Source organism: Ochotona princeps, chromosome 9 (assembly GCF_030435755.1).
Source record: "Ochotona princeps isolate mOchPri1 chromosome 9, mOchPri1.hap1, whole genome shotgun sequence".
NCBI classification, from domain to species: Eukaryota; Metazoa; Chordata; class Mammalia; order Lagomorpha; family Ochotonidae; genus Ochotona; species Ochotona princeps.
The window spans coordinates 64527702-64546361 of record NC_080840.1 but is presented as its reverse complement, the minus strand read 5'-3'; the positions used below and the strand labels follow the sequence as shown (position 1 = coordinate 64546361).

General features: G+C 44.1%; 1 long non-coding RNA gene across 1 annotated transcript; it reads right to left on the bottom strand.

Annotated features, from left to right (window-relative positions):
- Positions 1-239: 239 nt before the first annotated feature.
- Positions 240-16895, bottom strand: LOC131481101 (uncharacterized). Its single transcript, XR_009246039.1, has 3 exons — positions 16783-16895; positions 7479-7554; positions 240-427 (listed from the first exon to the last, which is right to left on the bottom strand). It is a non-coding gene; the product is annotated as an uncharacterized LOC131481101 (long non-coding RNA).
- Between the last annotated feature and the right edge of the window lie 1765 nt (positions 16896-18660).

Here is an 18660-nt window from a genome sequence, read left to right as displayed (position 1 = left end):
GAGGCAGCTTCCTCATGACCCCATCTCTTGCGGATCTTAAGGGAAATAAAATGGCACGGTGTTTTCTTTTTGCTCCAAGGAGACAGGTAAAAGATTCTTGTAGGTGCTGAGTCTCCAGAGGGGTGCTCTGGAGGGACAGAAAGCTGAGAACAACTGGAGTGCCCGACCTGGATATTGGGGACGTTGACTGCTTTCTTGCCAACTTCCAGGCCAAGTGTCATACCACCATCATTCATTCACCAGGGTTTCTTCATCGTGGAGTTGCTGCGTGCTGTCACCATTATCTTGAAGCATATGAGCAAAAAGAATGGGTCTAGGTCTGGAGATATTAAGAGAGTAACACGGCAAGGAAAGTTCGTAGGATCTCTTTTGCCAGATTACTTAAGCAGTGTATCTGTTATACATAGGCCAGATCACAGCCTCTACCCTGCCAGGGGATGGAAGGAACATTGAGCAGATATCAGGAAAACAGCTTCAGAACGATCACACAACTCCAAATGCATATGAAAAAGTTGGAAGTGGGGATAGAACACGGAAATCTAAAACAGCTGCAGGCTGATCCATTTAAGTGAAAGTTTAAACACACACACACACACTTTTAAAATGAGAAAGCTCTCAGAAACTTCTCTCTTTACTTGATCATGAGCCATTTAAATAAATAACACATCTCTTTATTGCAGCTGAAGAAATGGATCTTATTTCTGCTCCCCCTGAATAGCCTGGGGTGGAAGTTAACCATCAGTCAATGCCCAGGGGTGCAATTGCTAGACTGAGTTATTTGATTGTTTGTGCTGAACCACAACCTTTCCATGCAGATGACCCCGACTTCTTTAGCACTGGCTGGAAGCCTGGTAGAGCGTAGAGGTGAGAAGCATTGCCTTTGCCAACTCTGACCTAATTAGAATAAACACAAGCCTTTTCCTCCAGGGACATTTGCCAGCCTGCTCACTGGAGGGCACAGTCTGGGAGTGGGGAAGTGCAGGCATTCGTCTTCAGCTGCTTCATACTCTAACAGTATCCTGAAGATAAGCAGCAGATCTGAGGCACACCTCCCACCACTGGCTCTCTGTGGCGCTTTTGCACATTGACAAAGGGTGATTGTTTTGGGAAGAGAGATGTATACAGAAAGGACACAGCCAGAGGGGATGTTTGAGTCAGATCCTACCTTGCCAACCAACAGAGCCAGTGTCATCTTGTAACTTGGTTAACGTGCACATTTTCCAATCTACACCTTCTGAATCAGAGATTTTCAGCTTGTGTACCATGAATTTGGACTTAAGTCCTATTCCAACACATGATATTGAAGCAGACATTGAGTGAAGCTTGGGAGTCAGCAGGTCATGGAGGAAGGATATTGTGACAAAGGGGACAGGGAGTTGTGTCAGTTTTGCCTATACCCTGAGTTTGCTTTAGTCAAGGAAGAACAGGAAGGCAGCAAGGTCAGAAAGGAGGGAGAGACACTCAGGTCCGTGAGATGTAGAATGGTACTAGAGTTTACTGGGTTCTGTGTGCCTTGGAAGGGAATTTCCGTCTTCTCTATGTGATGGAAACTACTGCGGGCTCTTGAACGGGAGAGGTCAGTTTGGCTGCTGTGTAAAGGTTTGCCTGTGGAAAGCAAAAATGAAAGTGGTAAGATTAATTAGGAGTGTGGTTGTTCTGGTTAGAAATGGTGGTAGTTAGATGACTTGGGTGGTGATGGAGGTTGCCCTTAAAACATAGCTTGAAGATTAATCTGAGTTGTGAAAAACACGAGTCAATGCTCATTTCGAAGTTTTTATATTAAACTACAAGGAAAAAACTGAGAAGAAAACCTGAAATAGTGTTTTGTCATGTGAAGTTTGAAACATCTATTAAGTTTTGCAAGAGCTGAGGAGGCAACACTATGATGCGGCAGGTAAAACTGCCACCTGTGACACCTTTTGGGAGCTGGTTTGTGTCCTGGGGCTCCTCCACTTCTGATCCAGCTCCAGGCTAAAGACCTGGGAAAAGACATGGAAGATTGTCCAAGTGATTGGCCCTGTCACCATCATGCGAGATAAGGATGAGGCCCCTGGCTTTGGCCTGGCTCCGTCTTCACTATTGTTCCCACTTGGGGCGTAAAATAGGGGACTGAAAACCTTTCTCTTTCTCTCCCTGTAACTCTGACTTTCAAACAAATAAAAAATCTTTTAAAAAATATCCAAGAATCAAGTAAGGTATTGAATATATGAGTCTGCTAATAGGTAGACCAAATACTATGTGTAACTAAATTTTAAAAAAGCAAAATTATTTGATAGCTTATAGGAAAACATTTAAAAGCAAGCATCAGGGTATGTGCTGTAACACAGTGCATTAAGCAACTACTTGAGACAATTGCCTCCCATCTCTGGGTGTCAGTGCAAGTCCCTGCTATCTGTGTTTCTGATCTAGCTTCTGGCTAATTTGCCTGGAAGGCAACAGGTGAAGGTCCAAGTATTCAGCTTCCTGATGCTCATGAGAAGTTCCTGGCTCCTGGCTTAAGGAACCAAAGGATACCATGGTATTGAGTGGAGAAACGAGGTTGTTAAATATTCTCAACCTGAGTCTTCACATTTCTGTGTACACCAGGACCACAGCTTCTGGTTTAGGAAGACAAGAGACTGTCACAAGAGGGAAATTCCTCTTAGACCCAATGTGTGCTCGGCTTTTCTCTGTATACCAGCCAAGCCTCAACCTCACACAGAAGAATGGGGTTACCTCCTCTTGCGACTGAAGGCATCAAATTCTATGTGCCCCCACTAAACAACAGATTTATTTCCCCACCCCACCCCCCACCCCAGAGTGAAATTCCTGAACTCTGCTGCCTGTCTGAACCTGTGCCCTTTCTCCCAAGGTCACCCCTCCCTGGCATGTCCTTTCTGTCACCTTCCTGCTGGGACCCCACGCACCTAGTTCCAGCAGCACCAAGCAGGCTTTCCCTGGCTCACCCTCACCACCTGGCACCTTCCTTCTTCATGAGCCCCCAATTCCTTTGCAGATGATGACTCACCGGAGAAATCCTAATAAAGTGCTCACACATCTTGTTTCCTGTTAGTCTGGGAGACGCCGAGCACAGGAACAGATGAACAGTTGGTCATTTCAGGGTCTATCAAACACCTCAGGACTCACAGTAGACAAGCAATAACCTTTGATGAAGAAATAACCTTCAGGGCTTTATTTTGTTTGGGTTGCCTTTATTTTTAATTTTTGATCTGCAGTATGGTTCCTGAAAGCGTTAGCGGGTATCATCACCTCGATGGTGTCATTTGAAATGTTTCAGGCAGGCTGCTCAGCCTTCAAATGCGGTATACCACCTGCCAGATGAATTAAACCTGAAATTATCCCCATTGGAAGCTACCTTCTTCTGTAGGTGCTCAAGAATAGGTTGGTTCTCAACAAACACCTCAGGGGCAAATATGTCACCAAGTTCAATGCTTTTAATTTTCTTTGGAGAGTTATTTATTTATGTGAAAGGTAGAGGTGCTGAGACAGAAGGAGAAACAGAGAGATCTTCCATTCATTAGTTCACTCCCCAGATAGCTGCAGCATCAAGGATTAGGCCAGGCTGAAGCCAGGAGCTCTATCCAGGCCTCATACATGGTGAGGAGCCCAAGGACTTGAATCACCTTCCTCAGTTTTCCCATATGCTTTAGGTGCGAGCTAGATTGGAAGTGTAACATCCAGGACATAAACCGCACCTAAAAGAAAGGTGGCAGCGTAAGCTGTTATGCTGTAGTTTTTTTAGTTTTTTTCTTTAGATTTAGTTACTTTTATGGAAAAGACAGATTTATAGAAAGGAGAGACAGAGAGGAAGACTTTCTATCTGGTGATTCACTCTCCAAATGGCCACAATGGCCAGAGTCTAGCCAATCCAAAGCCAGGAGCCAAGAGCCTCCTCTGGGACTGCCGTATGGGTGCAGGGTTCCAAGGAGCAGACAGGACACGAATTGGTGCTCATATGGGATGCCATCGTTTGGAGGTAAAGAAATAGCCATCAAGCTGGCTCATATGCTCTCCTTTCTCTCTCTCTCTCTCCCTCTCTTAAAATAAGAATAGGAGCTAGGGCCCAGCACAATGACCTGGTGGCCAAATCCTTGCCTGCACACACTGGGATCCCACGTGGGCACTGGTTCGTGTCCCAGCTCCTCCCCTTCCCAGTCAGCTCCCTGTTTGTGGCCTGGGAAAGCAGTCAAGGATGGCTCAAAGCCTTGGGACCCTGCACCCGTGTTGGAGACCTGAAAGAAACTCCTGGCTCCTGGCTTCCATGGCTCAGTTCTGGGCATTGAGGCTACTTGGGGATAAACCAGTGGATGGAAGAGCTCTCCTTCTCTCTGTAAATCTGCCTTTGCAATAAAATAAATAAATAATTTTAACAAGAGAAAGAGAGAATAAGAGCCACCTAGGTATGGGTGGCATTACTCCCCAATATTTGAGTGAGGAAGGAAGGTGAGGTCCCAAGTGATTCTAGGTTGCCTGACTGCAGACAGCACCTCGGGTAGCATGGCAGTTGTCACCCTGGACATGCACAAGAAGCTTCTTCAAACCCAGTCCTGTGCTTCACATCTCTGCTGATTCAGTTGGTCAGGCCACGGCCTGATGGTGGGCCCACCGAGATCTCCCCCGGCCTGTTCACTAGGCACGCAGCAGATAGTGGGTTGTACCCCAGTTTCTCTGTCCTTGGACAAGCTGTGCTACTTCTCTGATAAAGCAACTTGAAGAATTTAAATACAACCCTCAAACCTGTTCATCAGCCACATGTAATGAATATGCTCCTGAAGAATAGCTTTCAGTCCTGGTTCTCTTTTTTGGATTACCTGCCGGTGGCTTGAAGCACAGTGTCCAGCCCTGTGGAACATGATCTGTGATTGGACAGTCCAGAGAGGTAGGCATGCCTACTAGTCAATTACAACGTCGTTGTTGGGTGTGAGTACTGTTGGGACTGCTCTTCTGCCTTCCCATTTTTTCACTCTTTGTTAGCTTGTAAGTTCTTCCCAATAAACAAACATCCCTCATCAGTTTGTTTCTGGTGGTTCTGCAGCCGACGAACACAGTCACCTCTCCCCTGTGTCGTCTCGGAGGCTGCTGGTCAGGAAACCTCCAAGAGAAACCATGATCACAGCCACTTTGCCCTAACCCTGGATCTTTCCCATCCTGATCAACTATGTAAACATCATTTAAATTTTAAAAAATTATTTAAGAAAATCAGAATTCTTCTTCAAAAATACTTTTTCAAAGATTTAATTATTTTTATTGAAAAGTCAGATATACAGACAGAAGGAGAGATAGAGAGGAAGATCTTGCATCCAATGATTCACTCCCAAGCAACTCCAATGGCTGGAGCTGAGCCAACCCGAAAGTAAGAGCCAGGAGCTTCTTCCAGGTCTCCCACACGGGTATAGGGTCCCAAGGCTTTGGGCCATCCTCCACTGCTTTCCCAGGCCACAAGCAGGGAACTGAAAAGGGAGCAGGGCTGCCAAGGTTAGAACCAGGACCTGTATAGGATCCTGGCGCATTCAAGGTGAGGATTTTATCCAATAGGCCATCGCGCCGGCCCCCGAAATATTTTATTTTTAATGTTATTTACATAACTGAGAGGTATGCATGCCCATGTGGGCCTCCATTAGGGTGGGAAGGGTCAGGTATGGAGGAAGGTGGGTGGGTAGGACACATGTTTCAGGATTTTTTCTCCAGTGTCTGCGGGGGAGCTCAGGGAGGGGGCAGCTCCTTATTGTCAAATTACATCACTACTCATGGATGAAGGACAGTCATTTGATGACACTTTAAAGACACCTCCCCGCTGTCCCCGCCCCAGCTGAGGGTGTTGCTTGAGTGGTTTCATTGTTCAGGAATACAGTCTTCCTAGGTGACAGAGAAGAGCTGAGGAGATTAATAAAGGAAATGGAGACAGCCTAGAAATTAGAAGGACAGGAAACTGGTACTCCTAGCCTGGAGGGACAAAAGGAAGAAATGAGACTACTGCTGGCTCCTACCTCGTGTGGAGAGAATGACAGGTCTGTGTGGGAGAGCAGGGCGCTGGCAGAGACGAGTCTGATGGAGGAACTGCGTGGTGAGAGGTCTGCCTTCCTGTTCTCCCCACTCCTCCTTCAGTGCCCTTCCTTGGCCAAGGCAGCCAGCAGCCCCTGAAAGAATGCTGTGAGAGCAGCCTGCAAGGGAACACAGATCCAAGGGCAAACACGCTGCACACAAACACAATTCCCACATTGGAATTCCCTACCTAGATCTCTCTTTCTCAGCACGTGTGTGTGCGTGCGCGCATGTGTTATAGATTAAAATAACAACAACTTTTTAATTTGAGAGACAGGAAGCACACCCATTGCTGCTGACTTCTGTTGCAATGCCTGGGGCTGGCCTCAGTTGAACCACACTCTGCACCTCTGCCCTCCAGGTTTCCCGGAGTCTGCGCTAACAGGAAGCCTGAGCCAGGAGTCAGAGCAGAGAGTTGAACGCAGGCATTCTGATGTGGGCCATGGACCCCCTACCTGGTATCTTAACCATTAGACCAAATACACTCCCCGGATCTGCTTGTCTTTCTCAACGTGTCCTTCTGGTCTACATTCCGTGCTGCAGTGACAATACTCTTTAAGGTACTAAGCCATCTACGTACCTGCTCAACATTCTTCCCAAGTTTCCTTGACAAAAATCTCACATTCTCCTAGGACACATAAGCTCTGAATCTCCCATAGACTCAAGCAAATAACAGTCAGTTCCTGACATTGGATTCTCCTTCTCCTTGGAAGGAAGACTGGAGAAAATACAGGATACTCTAGGACAGTTTTGCCTCAAGTGTATAGTACCTGCCATTTCCAGTGCCATGTGATAAAGCTGGAAACAAGGGCATGCAGCCTGTACATTTGATCAGGATGTCCCATTCAGAAAAACCCACACTTTTCTCTTTCTCAAAAGCCACAGTCATTTTGAACAAGGAGCCCATTGTATTCATGCTATATAGGGCCCCTCAATTTATATATACCCTCCTATGTTAGAATATTTACAGAATTAAGAAACCCAAGCTAGATACTATTCTAAAAATATACAGTTCATATGCTTAGAGTGAATTTGAGATTCTTGACAATATAAATGGTGATTACTTGCAAGACATGCAGAAGGAATACAGAGGCCACCAGGGACAATAAACTGACAGGAAAGCAGGGAAAGAAAGTAGTGTCACTAGCAGCATTCACAAAAAATCCCTGCAAGAAAACATACACAAGAAGACTGTATTCTGTTGCCTGGAATGCTGTTGCAAACAGATTGGAAAAGATCTAAAAACAGAATTATTCAAGATTAGTATTTTTGTATCTAAGATAATGACTGGATATTTCTTTTCTTCACCAGCGAGTGAGTAAGGGAAAATAGCACATAGGTTAAAAAGAAGAAAACCTCCTGTTCACATGTGAATTATCAGGTTTACCACAGAAAACTAGCAAAGATCAGAGACTATCCTTTTTCTTGCTTCTCACCCATCTTGTGGCCTTTTCTCCTTCTCCTTCTATTCCTTTTCCTCTTCATTATCCTTCTGTCCCCTCCTCTGAATTTCTGGAAAGGAGCAAGGAACAACATTTACACCAGGTTTTGTATGATATTCCAGTTTAGTAAGGGTCTTGGAAGTCAGCATTGCCTACTGTGCAACAAAACATGACATAGCAGTTCTGAATGTGCACTTCTGACGAAGAAAACACATGCAGCCCCTGGGGCCTGGGGAGAGGAGGATCATTTAGAGGCAGTGGTGGGATGAGCAGCTCCACCAAAGCTTTTACAGGGATGAGAGAAAAAAACGGGAGATAGCCTCTGCCTCCAGAGTGCAACAAATGGCTGATTCTTGAAGCTGCTACACCGTGGCACAGCCCTACTGTTGCTGGACATGCCGTGTGCCAGACGCACAAGCTTTACTGTCTACAATGCTTTAAGGAAAATTCTAGACTCTGGCAAGTATGACGAGTACTGAGGAATTTTTGCATTCTACAAAATTCTGTCTCCCTCTGGGTTTTCTCTCTCTCTCTCTCTCTCTTTTTTTTTTTTTTTGTATTAATAGGCATAACAACAACAAAAGAAATTTACAGCTCGCTTTTAAGAAATCCCAGGGGCATTTATATGCACAAGTGCTGATGTCTCATTATATTTTACAGCTTTCAAGACTGTTATAATAGGTTGCTGGGGTTAATTCAGGTACTTCTTCCCCTGGAAGAGCTTGAGAATAAAATAACAAACACAGAAACTAAAACGATGTAGATTAAAAATAGCACTGGAGGCAAAGAGGGTAGATTAGGTGTTTTGGGTGTCTTACCACCTCCAAACCTGAAAACCGATTAATTGGAAGCCCAATGAAGGTAATAAGTGTGAATTGTTAAATAGCAGGTGAAAATTCAAAACCAGTAGGTTTTTCAAAATTAGGTCAGTTGATGAGAAAAATACCTAGTTAAAGGGTCAGTTGGATTTAGATTCACAGCAAAGGATCATGAGCATGATTTGTTTCCTTAATTAGCTCAGGCAGGCTTGCCTAAAAGTGGATCTGGAAAGCAGGAAATAACACTTAGAAAGTTAGAGTTTGCTCTGTCCAAGACAGAAGTCACTAACCACATGTGGCTATTTAGATGTAATTACAATTAAGTAAAAAATTTAAAAATCATTTTCTCATTTGTTGTGACATTGCAAATAGTTCATAGCACCTACAGCAAATGGTTGTTATCCAGGACAGTGTGGATATAGTACATTTGCAGCATTGCAGAATGTCCTGGTTGAGTCATATGCTCCTACTTGTGAAATATATTGAAGAAGCAAGGTTTTATAAGGTGGGCATTGGGTACAACAATCAGGCTGCCACTTGGGCTACCTGCATCCCATACTGGGCTTGAGTCTTTGCTTCAGAACCAGCATCCTGCCAATGTGTATACTGAGACGCAACAGGTGATAGCTTGAAAATCTGAATCTGTGTGACCCGTCAGGGTTGCCCAGTTGAGTTTCAGGCTCCTGGCCCAACATGGCCCAGCCTCAGCTGTTGTGGACATTTATGGAGTAAAGTAGCAGATGGAAGTGCTCATTCTCTCTCTCTCTCTCTCTCTCTCTCTCTCTCTCTTTTTCTCTTCCAAATACATAAACAGAAGTATTTTGAAAAACATTGCTTGTTACAGATATTGTGAATGACACTATTTAAGCATGGAAATATTTATATAATAGCGACAGGATTAACCAAGTAATTAAAATATAAACAGGAAGGGATATAGTCAGTATAAGGAATTATACAATTAGGCAAAAGCATATAAACAAGAGCGATTAAACCAATTTTTACTGAAAGAATATTTTTGAAAAGAAACACAAGAATTGAAAAGAATCAACAAGGGATGAAATCTAGCACAGGTCAGTGCAAATATTAGCAGGAAACTGTGAGAAGAATCTGTAAGTATAATCAGCAAAGCAAAGTCCCCTGGTAAATCTAAAGGTTTGGAGAAGACAAAGTGAAGAAATTCAAAGACAAACAAAGCTAGGAAGTGTTCACAGAAAATATTAGAATAGAATTTTTTTAAAGATTTATTTTACTTTTTTTAATTGGAAAATCAGATATGCAGAGAGAAGGAGGAGAGACAGAGAGGAAGATCTTCCATCCGATGTTTCACTCCCCAAGGGGCCACAATGGTCGGAGCTGAGCTAATTCATCGCCAGGAACCAGGAGCCTCTTCTGGGTCTCTCACACTGGTGCAGGAACCCAAGGCTTTAGGCTGTCCTCAACTGCTTTCCCAGGTCACAAGCAGGGAGCTGGATGGAAGCAGGGCCACTGGGATACGAACTGGCACCCATGTGGGATCCCGGTGTGTGCAAAGCGAGGACTTGAGCCACTAGGTAACCGTGCTGGGCCCAAGAATAGGATTTTAAATGTCAAGAATCAAACAACTGGATCTTAGAAACTCGACTCTGTTCATTAGTGAACGGGACAGGTATTGGGCCCAATAGTTGCCTTCAGCTGCCAGCATCCAGTTACCTGGGAGATCACAGGTGATGGTTTAGGTGGTTGGGGCCCAGCCGCCCATTTGAGACTAGGATTTAATATCTAGATCCTGGCTTCAGCCTCACCCAGCCCCAGCTGCTGTGGGCATTTGGAAACTGAACCAAATGGATGAGAACTCTCTCTCTCTCTGTGTAACCATCAAAAAATAAATGAATCTGGGCCCGGTGGCGTGGCCTAGCGGCTAAAGTCCTCGCCTTGAAAGCCCCGGGATCCCATATGGGCGCCGCTTCTAATCCTGGCAGCTCCACTTCCCATCCAGCTCCCTGCTTGTGGCCTGGGAAAGCAGTTGAGGATGGCCCAAAGCTTTGGGACCCTGCACCCGCGTGGGAGACCTGGAAGAGGTTCCTGGTTCCCGGCTTTGGATCGGCGCGCACCGGCCGTTGCGGCTCACTTGGGGAGTGAAACATCGGATGGAAGATCTTCCTCTCTGTCTCTCCTCCTCTCTGTATATCCGGCTTTACAATAATAATAATAAAATCTTTAAAAAAAATAAATGAATCTTTAAAAGTCATTAAAACGTTTTTAGGTACAAAGGTTGGTGGCAAGGTATGATAGAGTCACAGCTTGACAGACTATTCTACCATCACAATGAGGCTGTGAAGATGTTTTAGTTTACACTTCCTTTACAACCATGTGATATTTAAACACACTCTTTTAGAAAGGCCAAAAGTTAGAGAAAGTGGGAGTCCGCCCCTGCCTACCCCTGCAAGTTGACTCAGGCTCCCCAGCAGTAACTAGGCATGTCTGTGGACCTGTTCCCGCTGATTTGTCCATCCAGAACTTTCCATTGAAATGTGAAGTGTGCATTTTTAGGATCTTGCTTTCAAACGCTTTTTATCATGTGTCCTTTTCCCTTAAAAATGTGAATCTTTTCCCTTTGAGCACGCCACATCTTGCCTTACTCTTTTCAGCAGCTACATGGTAGTTCACACATTGTCAGTTATTCTAAAATTTTCTTTTAGAATGTAATTGTTCGGCTCAGTGCAGTAGCCTAGTGGCTAAAGTCATCACTTTGCATGTGCCAGGATCCCTATGGATGCCAGCTTTAATCCCAAGGCTCTGCTTCCATCCAGCTCCCTGCTTGTGTCCTGGGAAAGCAGTCGAGGACGGCCCAAAGCCTTTGGACCCATGTGGGAGACCCAGAAGAAGCTCCTGACTCCTGGCTTCAGATCAGCTCATCTCTGGCCATTGTGGCCACTTGGAGAGTGAATCATTGGATGGAAGATCTTCTCTCTGTCTCTCCTCCTCTCTGCATATCTGACTTGCCAACAAAAATAAAAATTTTTTAAAAGAATGTAATTGCTATATGAGAGGCTTGAGGCATGATTAAAAAAAACTCTTGTTTATTTTTACTATGAAAAGCAGAGAGAAAGAGAGACAGACCTTCCCAGTAGGACGTGAACCCAGGCTCTCTGATATACGATGCAGGTATCCCAAGTGATGTGGTAACTATCCTACAAAACACCTGCCCCTACAGTTTTTATGTAAATATTTTATTATTTTTTCTTGTCCTATAATTCAATTGCAAGTTATATGAACATGTGTAAGAAAAAATTTACTATGAAGTTGGGCAGAAATAAGAGATGCACAGAAAATCTATAAAAATAAATATGCCAAGACAGTTACAGTGGTCGTCTTTAGTGAAGGAGATTATAGGTAACTTTATTTCCTTTCTGGTTGCTTGCATGTTCAGATTTTAGGCAGTACTGGTTATATAGATAATAGTGTCCTTTTCTGTTCTTTTTCTGCCCGGTATAAACAGTCCTTTCTCTCTAACTGAAGGCCACTGACATGGCCAGCTTGGGTCCAGGTGTGGGCTCAAGATCCAGACTGCGTCACGCAGAGCCCAATTCTGGCAGTCTTCTGGTAGCTGCCAGTGGCCAGAAACTCCTCTGTCCCTGATCTGGCTGGCAAAGCTGTGGCCAGAGCTGCCCGTGGACTAGGCTGCAGTGGATCTGATAATAAAACACTATCTGATAGTGAAACTACACACTTGGGACCTTCAAAAAGTTCATGGAAATGTGCTTATTGAAGAAACCATGCAGGGATTTTTAATTTCAGGGCACCAAAATAAGATTATCTTCTAACTACATTTACCATGAACTTTTAAAAGCATCTTAGTAAAATCAGAGAAAGAAACTTTACTGAAGGCCTCTGATTTATCCCAAAGCCATGTTCATCTGTGACTCAATTACCTCATTCTCTCTTTTCCTGCAGTGTAATACAACTTCTTTTACAGTCACTGATACAAGGACACTACGTTAAAAATATATATATATGTGTGTGTGTATATATGTATTTTTTCCTTTTCCTATATATACAAATAATATAGCATAACAACTACTTGGGTTTATTAAAGAATTATTTATTTTTATTTGAAAGGCAAATTTACAGAGAAAGGGAGAGCTCTTTCACCTGCTGGTTCACTGGTCAAATGCCTGCAACAGCCAGAGCTGGGCCAGTCTGAAGTTAGGAACCTGGAACTTCTTCTGGGTCTCCATGTGGGTACAGAGACCTAAGCACAGGGGCCATCCTCTGCTGCCTTCCCAGACACATCAGCAGGGAGCTGGATTGCAAATGGAGCAGCTGGGGCTTGAACTGGCTCCTGTATGGGATGCCAGCAGTATAAGTACCACAGTGCCGCCTCCAGCTACTTGGTTTGTAGCCATTAGGCGTATTATATTTGAAAAAATAATGGATAAATAAGACAAAGTAACAAGTGAGTACCTAATTTCACAATTTCTGCATTTCCAACAAAATAGGGAAGTGCTTTGAATTTACAAGTGATTCTGCCCCAAACAGGGGTGCCAGTCCAGAGGCACAAACACCACCCAGAAACCCATAATGGGCTCAGAAAAGATGACCTGAAATAAATGGCTTGACATAATGCGTTGATACCCATTTGTGAATTTTAATTATGGGTATTTGAGTTACTCTGAAAACAAACTTTAGGTCAAGGCTTTATATCATGGATCTCAAAAGTTAGGAGACCCCAAAGGGTGCAATTTTTTTTTTTTTTTTAATCTTAGAGCTAGAAACGCTACAGAGAGCAAAGACTTGAACAGTGTCACAGGCCAGTCATCTCCAAACCCAAGACTCTGGCATCCTAGCCCTATTGCTTCTTATGTGCCAGCATGAGATAGCTAAACTGATGATGAAGCAACAAAGACAACTTTTTGCATATACACCAAAATAACAAACACATTTTATTTTATTTTATTTTAAAGATTTATTTATTTTAATTGAAAAGTCAGATATACAGAAAGGAGGAGAGACAGACAGAAAGATCTTCCATCTGCTCATTCACTCCCCAAGCAGCTGCAACGGCCGGAGCTGAGCTGATCTGAAGTCAGGAGCTTCTTCCAGGTCTCCCATGAGGGTGCAGGATCCCAAGGATTTGGGTCGTCCTTGACTGCTTTTCCAGGCCACAACCAGGGAGCTGGATGGAAGTGGGCTGCCGGGATTAGAACTGGCGCCCATATGGTATCCTGGCACGTGCAAGACGAAGAGTTTAGCCACTGGACTACTGTGCCAGGCCCAGTAAGTATATTTTAAATAGACAAGAAAATAAGCACGGGCATTTAGCCCGGTGGATAGGACACTTGCAGCCCAGACTGGCATGTCTGGGTTCAATCCACACTTTTTCTTGACTCTAGCTTCTGGCTAATGCAGGTTCTGTGAGGCAGTGATGATGACTAGAGTAACTGGGTCTCTGCCATCTGCGTGGGATTATATTCCTGGTTCCTGGCTTCAGGCTTGACCCAGTCCTGGCTAACATGGATATCCATAGATGGGAGTGTTCAGTCTGTCTCTCTGTGTCTCAAAAAAGCAAGTAAAATTTAAGAAGAAAATGAAAGAAAATGTGACTGTCACTTTTCTACTCATTAAAAAAGTTTGTTTTGGGAAATATGAAGAACTGTAAGAGATTCAGGAAAATTGTATACTACGAAAAACCCATACATGGGTTTCAAAAAAATTTGTTTTTTTCTATCAAAGCAAACTTATCTTTTCTTGCCTCTTTTCCAAGAACTTTTTGAGGTCCCCTTGTATGTTAAATGTGCCTTGGCTATGCTTAGGCTAACTGCTCACTGAAGAAGCATCTGTCAGGGTGAATGCTTGTGCTTGGCTTAGCAAGGCTTTCAGCCAGAGCACTGTGTAATAGCTGGGTGAGTCTCTTAACCTTAATTTATTTTTCATATGGTGGGATGACACTTATCATCTGAAATCATTTTTAAATTCCTCAGAAATGTGGAAAAATGAACCTAATCTTACTTTCATAACCTTTTTAAAGGGCAAAGTTTTACTTTGAGTTTAAGAATAGTTTCTTAAAAGGGGCCACCGCATTCAACAAACCCACTGAGAATAATTGTCACAGGGATAGTAAAAAGGCTGGCATTAATGGGTAAAATGCATTGTATTTCTTCCCTCATTTGGGGGTTTGGGAAGGGAGCATCATTATTTCTTCTGTTAATTTAAATGTTAAAAGATTGGTGGGGCTGGAGCAGTGGTATAGCACGTTAATTCTCTGCTTTGTGCATCCCATATGGGCACCGGTTTGTGTCTTGGCTGCTCCTCTTCTGATCCAGCTCCCTGTTTATGGCCTGGGTAAGCAGTGGAGGATGGTTCAAGTCCTTGGGCCCTTGCATATATGTAAGGAGACCCAGAAGGGGCTCCTGGCTCTTGGCTTTGGATCAGCTCAGCTCTGGCCATTGTGGAGTGAACCACTGAATGGAAGACTTTTCTCTATTTCTCTTCTTTCTGTAAAAATCTTTCAAATAAAAATAAAATAAGCTTAAAACATAAAATTAAAAGACTGAGTATGATGTCAAATGAACTCGATTATCTTTATGCATCTTTTTCACATAAACATAAAATATTTTGTGTGTCTTGAGGCTTATAATTCAAAGGTTTTAGAATTTTGTGGACTTGAGGAAAGCAGACGCAGAGCAGCCAGTTTCCTGCTGTTCCACTGTGGCTCTTACTTCAACGCCCACTCTGTTCTTCTCTTAGTACTTCTTATACTACGTCATCAAGTGCTACAGCTGAAGTGGAGAAGACCGAGCCCATGGCTTCATGTATACTTGACTTCATACAACACTCCATCTTGTTCCTTTATCATTATTATTATTATTATTATTAATTTGAGAAGCAGAGACACACTAATAGAAAGACACACACACAGAGCTCTCAGTAGCTAGTTTACTCCTTAAATGCTTGCAACAGCTGGAGCGGAGCAAGGCAGAAGTCCAGAGCAGTAACTAAGGCTGGAACTCCCACATGGGCCATCACTTCTGTCTCCCAGGGTCCCAGTTGGAGCCAGGAACCAGAGCCGGGGAGAAAACCCAGCTCATGTAATAATGGGATGTGGGCACCCTAACCACTGGACTAAACGCCTATTCCTTAGATGGTTTTGATATTTATTTTTACAAAAACACACATTTCTTTACAGTAAATCTCTTACACACTATTTTCCCCTCCCCTGCTTTTTTTTCCTTCCTCCATAGCACCTACTGCATCACAAATTCACAGAGTTCTCTGCTTTGCTTCTGGTCTACTCTCTTTCTCAGCAAGTTTTCTCAGCTGCACACCAGTGCCAAGAGCTAGCCTAGAACTTAGCAGGACTCAATCAATTTGTGTGCAATGCAACCCGGAAGGTTTTAGATAATGATGATGTCTTGAATGGGATGTATGCTTCTGGAATGTGTACTCTCTACCCTGTGTCTCAGACGCAAGCCTCCTCAGCTTCTGTGGCAAGCACTCCTAGTTTCTGGAGAAAAAAGTTCAAGTTTGAGGAACGTGGGGGAGTGCCTGGCATGGTAGCCTAGTGGCTAAAATCTTTATTTTGCATGTGCCAGGATCTCATATGGGCACCAGTTCTAATCCTGGAAGCCCCTGCTTCCCATGCAGCTCCCTGCTTGAGGCCTGGGAAAGCAGCTGAGGACAACCTAAAGCCTTGGGACCCTGCATCTGCGTGGGAGACCTGGAAGAAACTCCTGCATCCTGGCTTCGGATCGGCTAAGCTCTGGTCATTGCAGTCACTTGGGGAGTGAATCATCAGATGAAAGATCTTTCTCTCTGTCTTTCTTCCTCTTTGTATATCCGACTTTCCAATAAAAATAGACAAATCTTTAAAAAAAAATAGAATGTGGAGGAAAGAGCAATGAGTTCCGATTTCCTTGGCACCATGAGGTATGGCTTGACATCTTGGCCTGTGTTGGGTGTGCAGTGCGACATGAACTCATGCCACAGGATACTGTCTTCATTCTTGATGAACTTGGACTTTAGATTTTATTTCCCATTTAAAGACCTGACTGCACGCGGATGGTCTGCAGTGGCTTACACCTTTCTGGATGCTGCTGCTTTCTCAGCCTATTCAAATCCTCATCTCTCAACACCTAGCGTGGGCCAAAGCTCTTTGGCAACACAGGCTCCATTCTACGGTCTGCAGAACAAGACCAATTCTCTCTTTTCTAAAACAAAGTCAGAGAGAACAAGAACTCTATCTACTTGTTCACAAATGGCTGTAACTGCTGTGGCTGTGCCAGGTTGAGGCCAGGCACCGGGAGCTACATCCAGGTATCTCACATGAGTGGCAGGGTCCCTGGAACTAGGGCCAACTGCTGCTGCTTTTCCCAGGCAGCAGAGCTGCATCAGAAATAAAGCAGCCAGGATTTGGAACTGGAACTCATATTCAGAAGTGGAGATGTTGGCATTGGAGGTGGCAGCTTATCTTGCTGTACCATAATACCAAATTTTTTCCTTACTCAGAGAGGGCAGACTTCTCCATCTCTGCAGAACCAGGGAAGGCATGAGTCCAGACTCCATTGAAATGACCTAAGAGAGAAAAACGGACAATTTTGAAGAAGGAATGCAATTTCAAAAGGAAACCACAGCAGCGCACCACCTTCTTCTGAGCCTCCAGTGCCGCTCACTTATCCATTGATTTTGCCTTTCCTCTCTGTTTCCAGGAAAACACGTACTTCCATCAAATAGAAACTTTAGACACAAAAACCTTTATCCCTGGCCTGACCACAGCCCCCTCCCCCGGATAAAATAAAGCATGTTTTGCTAGTTACAAACATTTCTGAGTTCACTTAAAAGAAAATAAATTTGCTATTCTCTAAGACAATCCCAAGTCACCTTGTTTATAAACTACTATGAATCTATTAGTTTCATAAGCCTTTATATAGATCTTGTTTTATCCCAACCATACTTGAATGCTGAGTACATATATTAACTTATCAGTCTACAAAATAACCTTGCTATAAAACAGGTATCACTATTATCTCCATCTTACAGATGACAAACCTGAGGCCTGGTGAGGACAGGTAGCCAGAAAGTTCCAGAATCAGGATCCAGGCATAGGAGTCTGAATTCCAAGGCCCTAAGCCCAGCAACCAGCCCACTGGTTTTGCTTTCATTCTCTCCCAGCCTTGTTTCTGCACCTTTCTGCCCAGTTCTTGGGATCCAGATGTGATTCCTCCTGAACAGCAAGGGATCTTTCTCTGACGTCACCTCCCAAATCAAGCAGTTGTTTCTTCCAGTGAAAACAAAATCACTGCAATGACCTGGCACACGTTAAAAGGCTCCAACTGCTGTCTCCTTTTGGATTCCTGCACAAGACTTTTCCAAAGGGAAAGTCTGACCAGAGGATGCCATGACTGGAATGGAGAGTATGAATCCAACCAGTGGTGATCCTTCAAGGGCAAGGGAGGGTGTGTGGGTGAGGAACTGCGTGCCCGGGACCATTAGAAACTTTCCCTTTAGAAGGCGTGCAATGCCGGGCAAGCTTCAGGAGCAGGAAGAAAGGCAGCTACAAAAAGAGTTTTAGAAAGAACAATGGACTGGATTTTGAGGGACACCTGCCTCTAGAGACGCCGGAGAGAGAAGGCAGTTAACATCATCCCACTCTTCTGGGCCTGGATGAGTAGAATCAGAATGTCATCACTTGAAACAGGTGTGTGAGGAAGCTAATTTGGTTCAGGGAGAACAAAAAGTTCATTTCAGAATCTTCATCATCATCCCTGCTCAACAGTTGGAAGACATCTATAAGGCAGCATTTAACAAGCTTCCTTTCAGTATCTAACAGGGAGAGTGGTGTGAACACTCCAAAAGTAATTATCTGAGCTGAGGAAACTCCAAGAACCCAGGCTTTCTGGAGCTGGGACAAGGGGTATGGTTTGGATATTATGAATGTGGCTGACTAGCTAGTCTAGTCCTCAAAGCAGAGCAAACAAGTTTCTTTCATCACACCTGCATGTCCTCACGAAATGCTAAAATCATGGATTGGATGGGAAACTGGCTTGTGAGTTTGATTTTCAGGTATTCATATTTTCAAAATAACAGACACCAACAATCTTGAATGCTCAGTTCTCTTGGTACCTGGACCAGGCCAACAGAGTCTTACAAATTACATGGGGGCAGCAGCAAGCTTTTGGGGATGTGGCCACCATGCTCAGGCCCTGAAGGCAGCAGGCAGAAGAAGCAGAAAGACCTTGGGCCAGTGGGGCTTTCCAGAGGCAGGGCCTAGCATGCCCTATGGAGTTCAGAGAGACTACCCGCGTTTCAAACGATCTGATAATCCGAGCTAGGATCGATCCACCTTCCCCCGATTTCACAGGGACTGCGTAGACTGGTCGCCA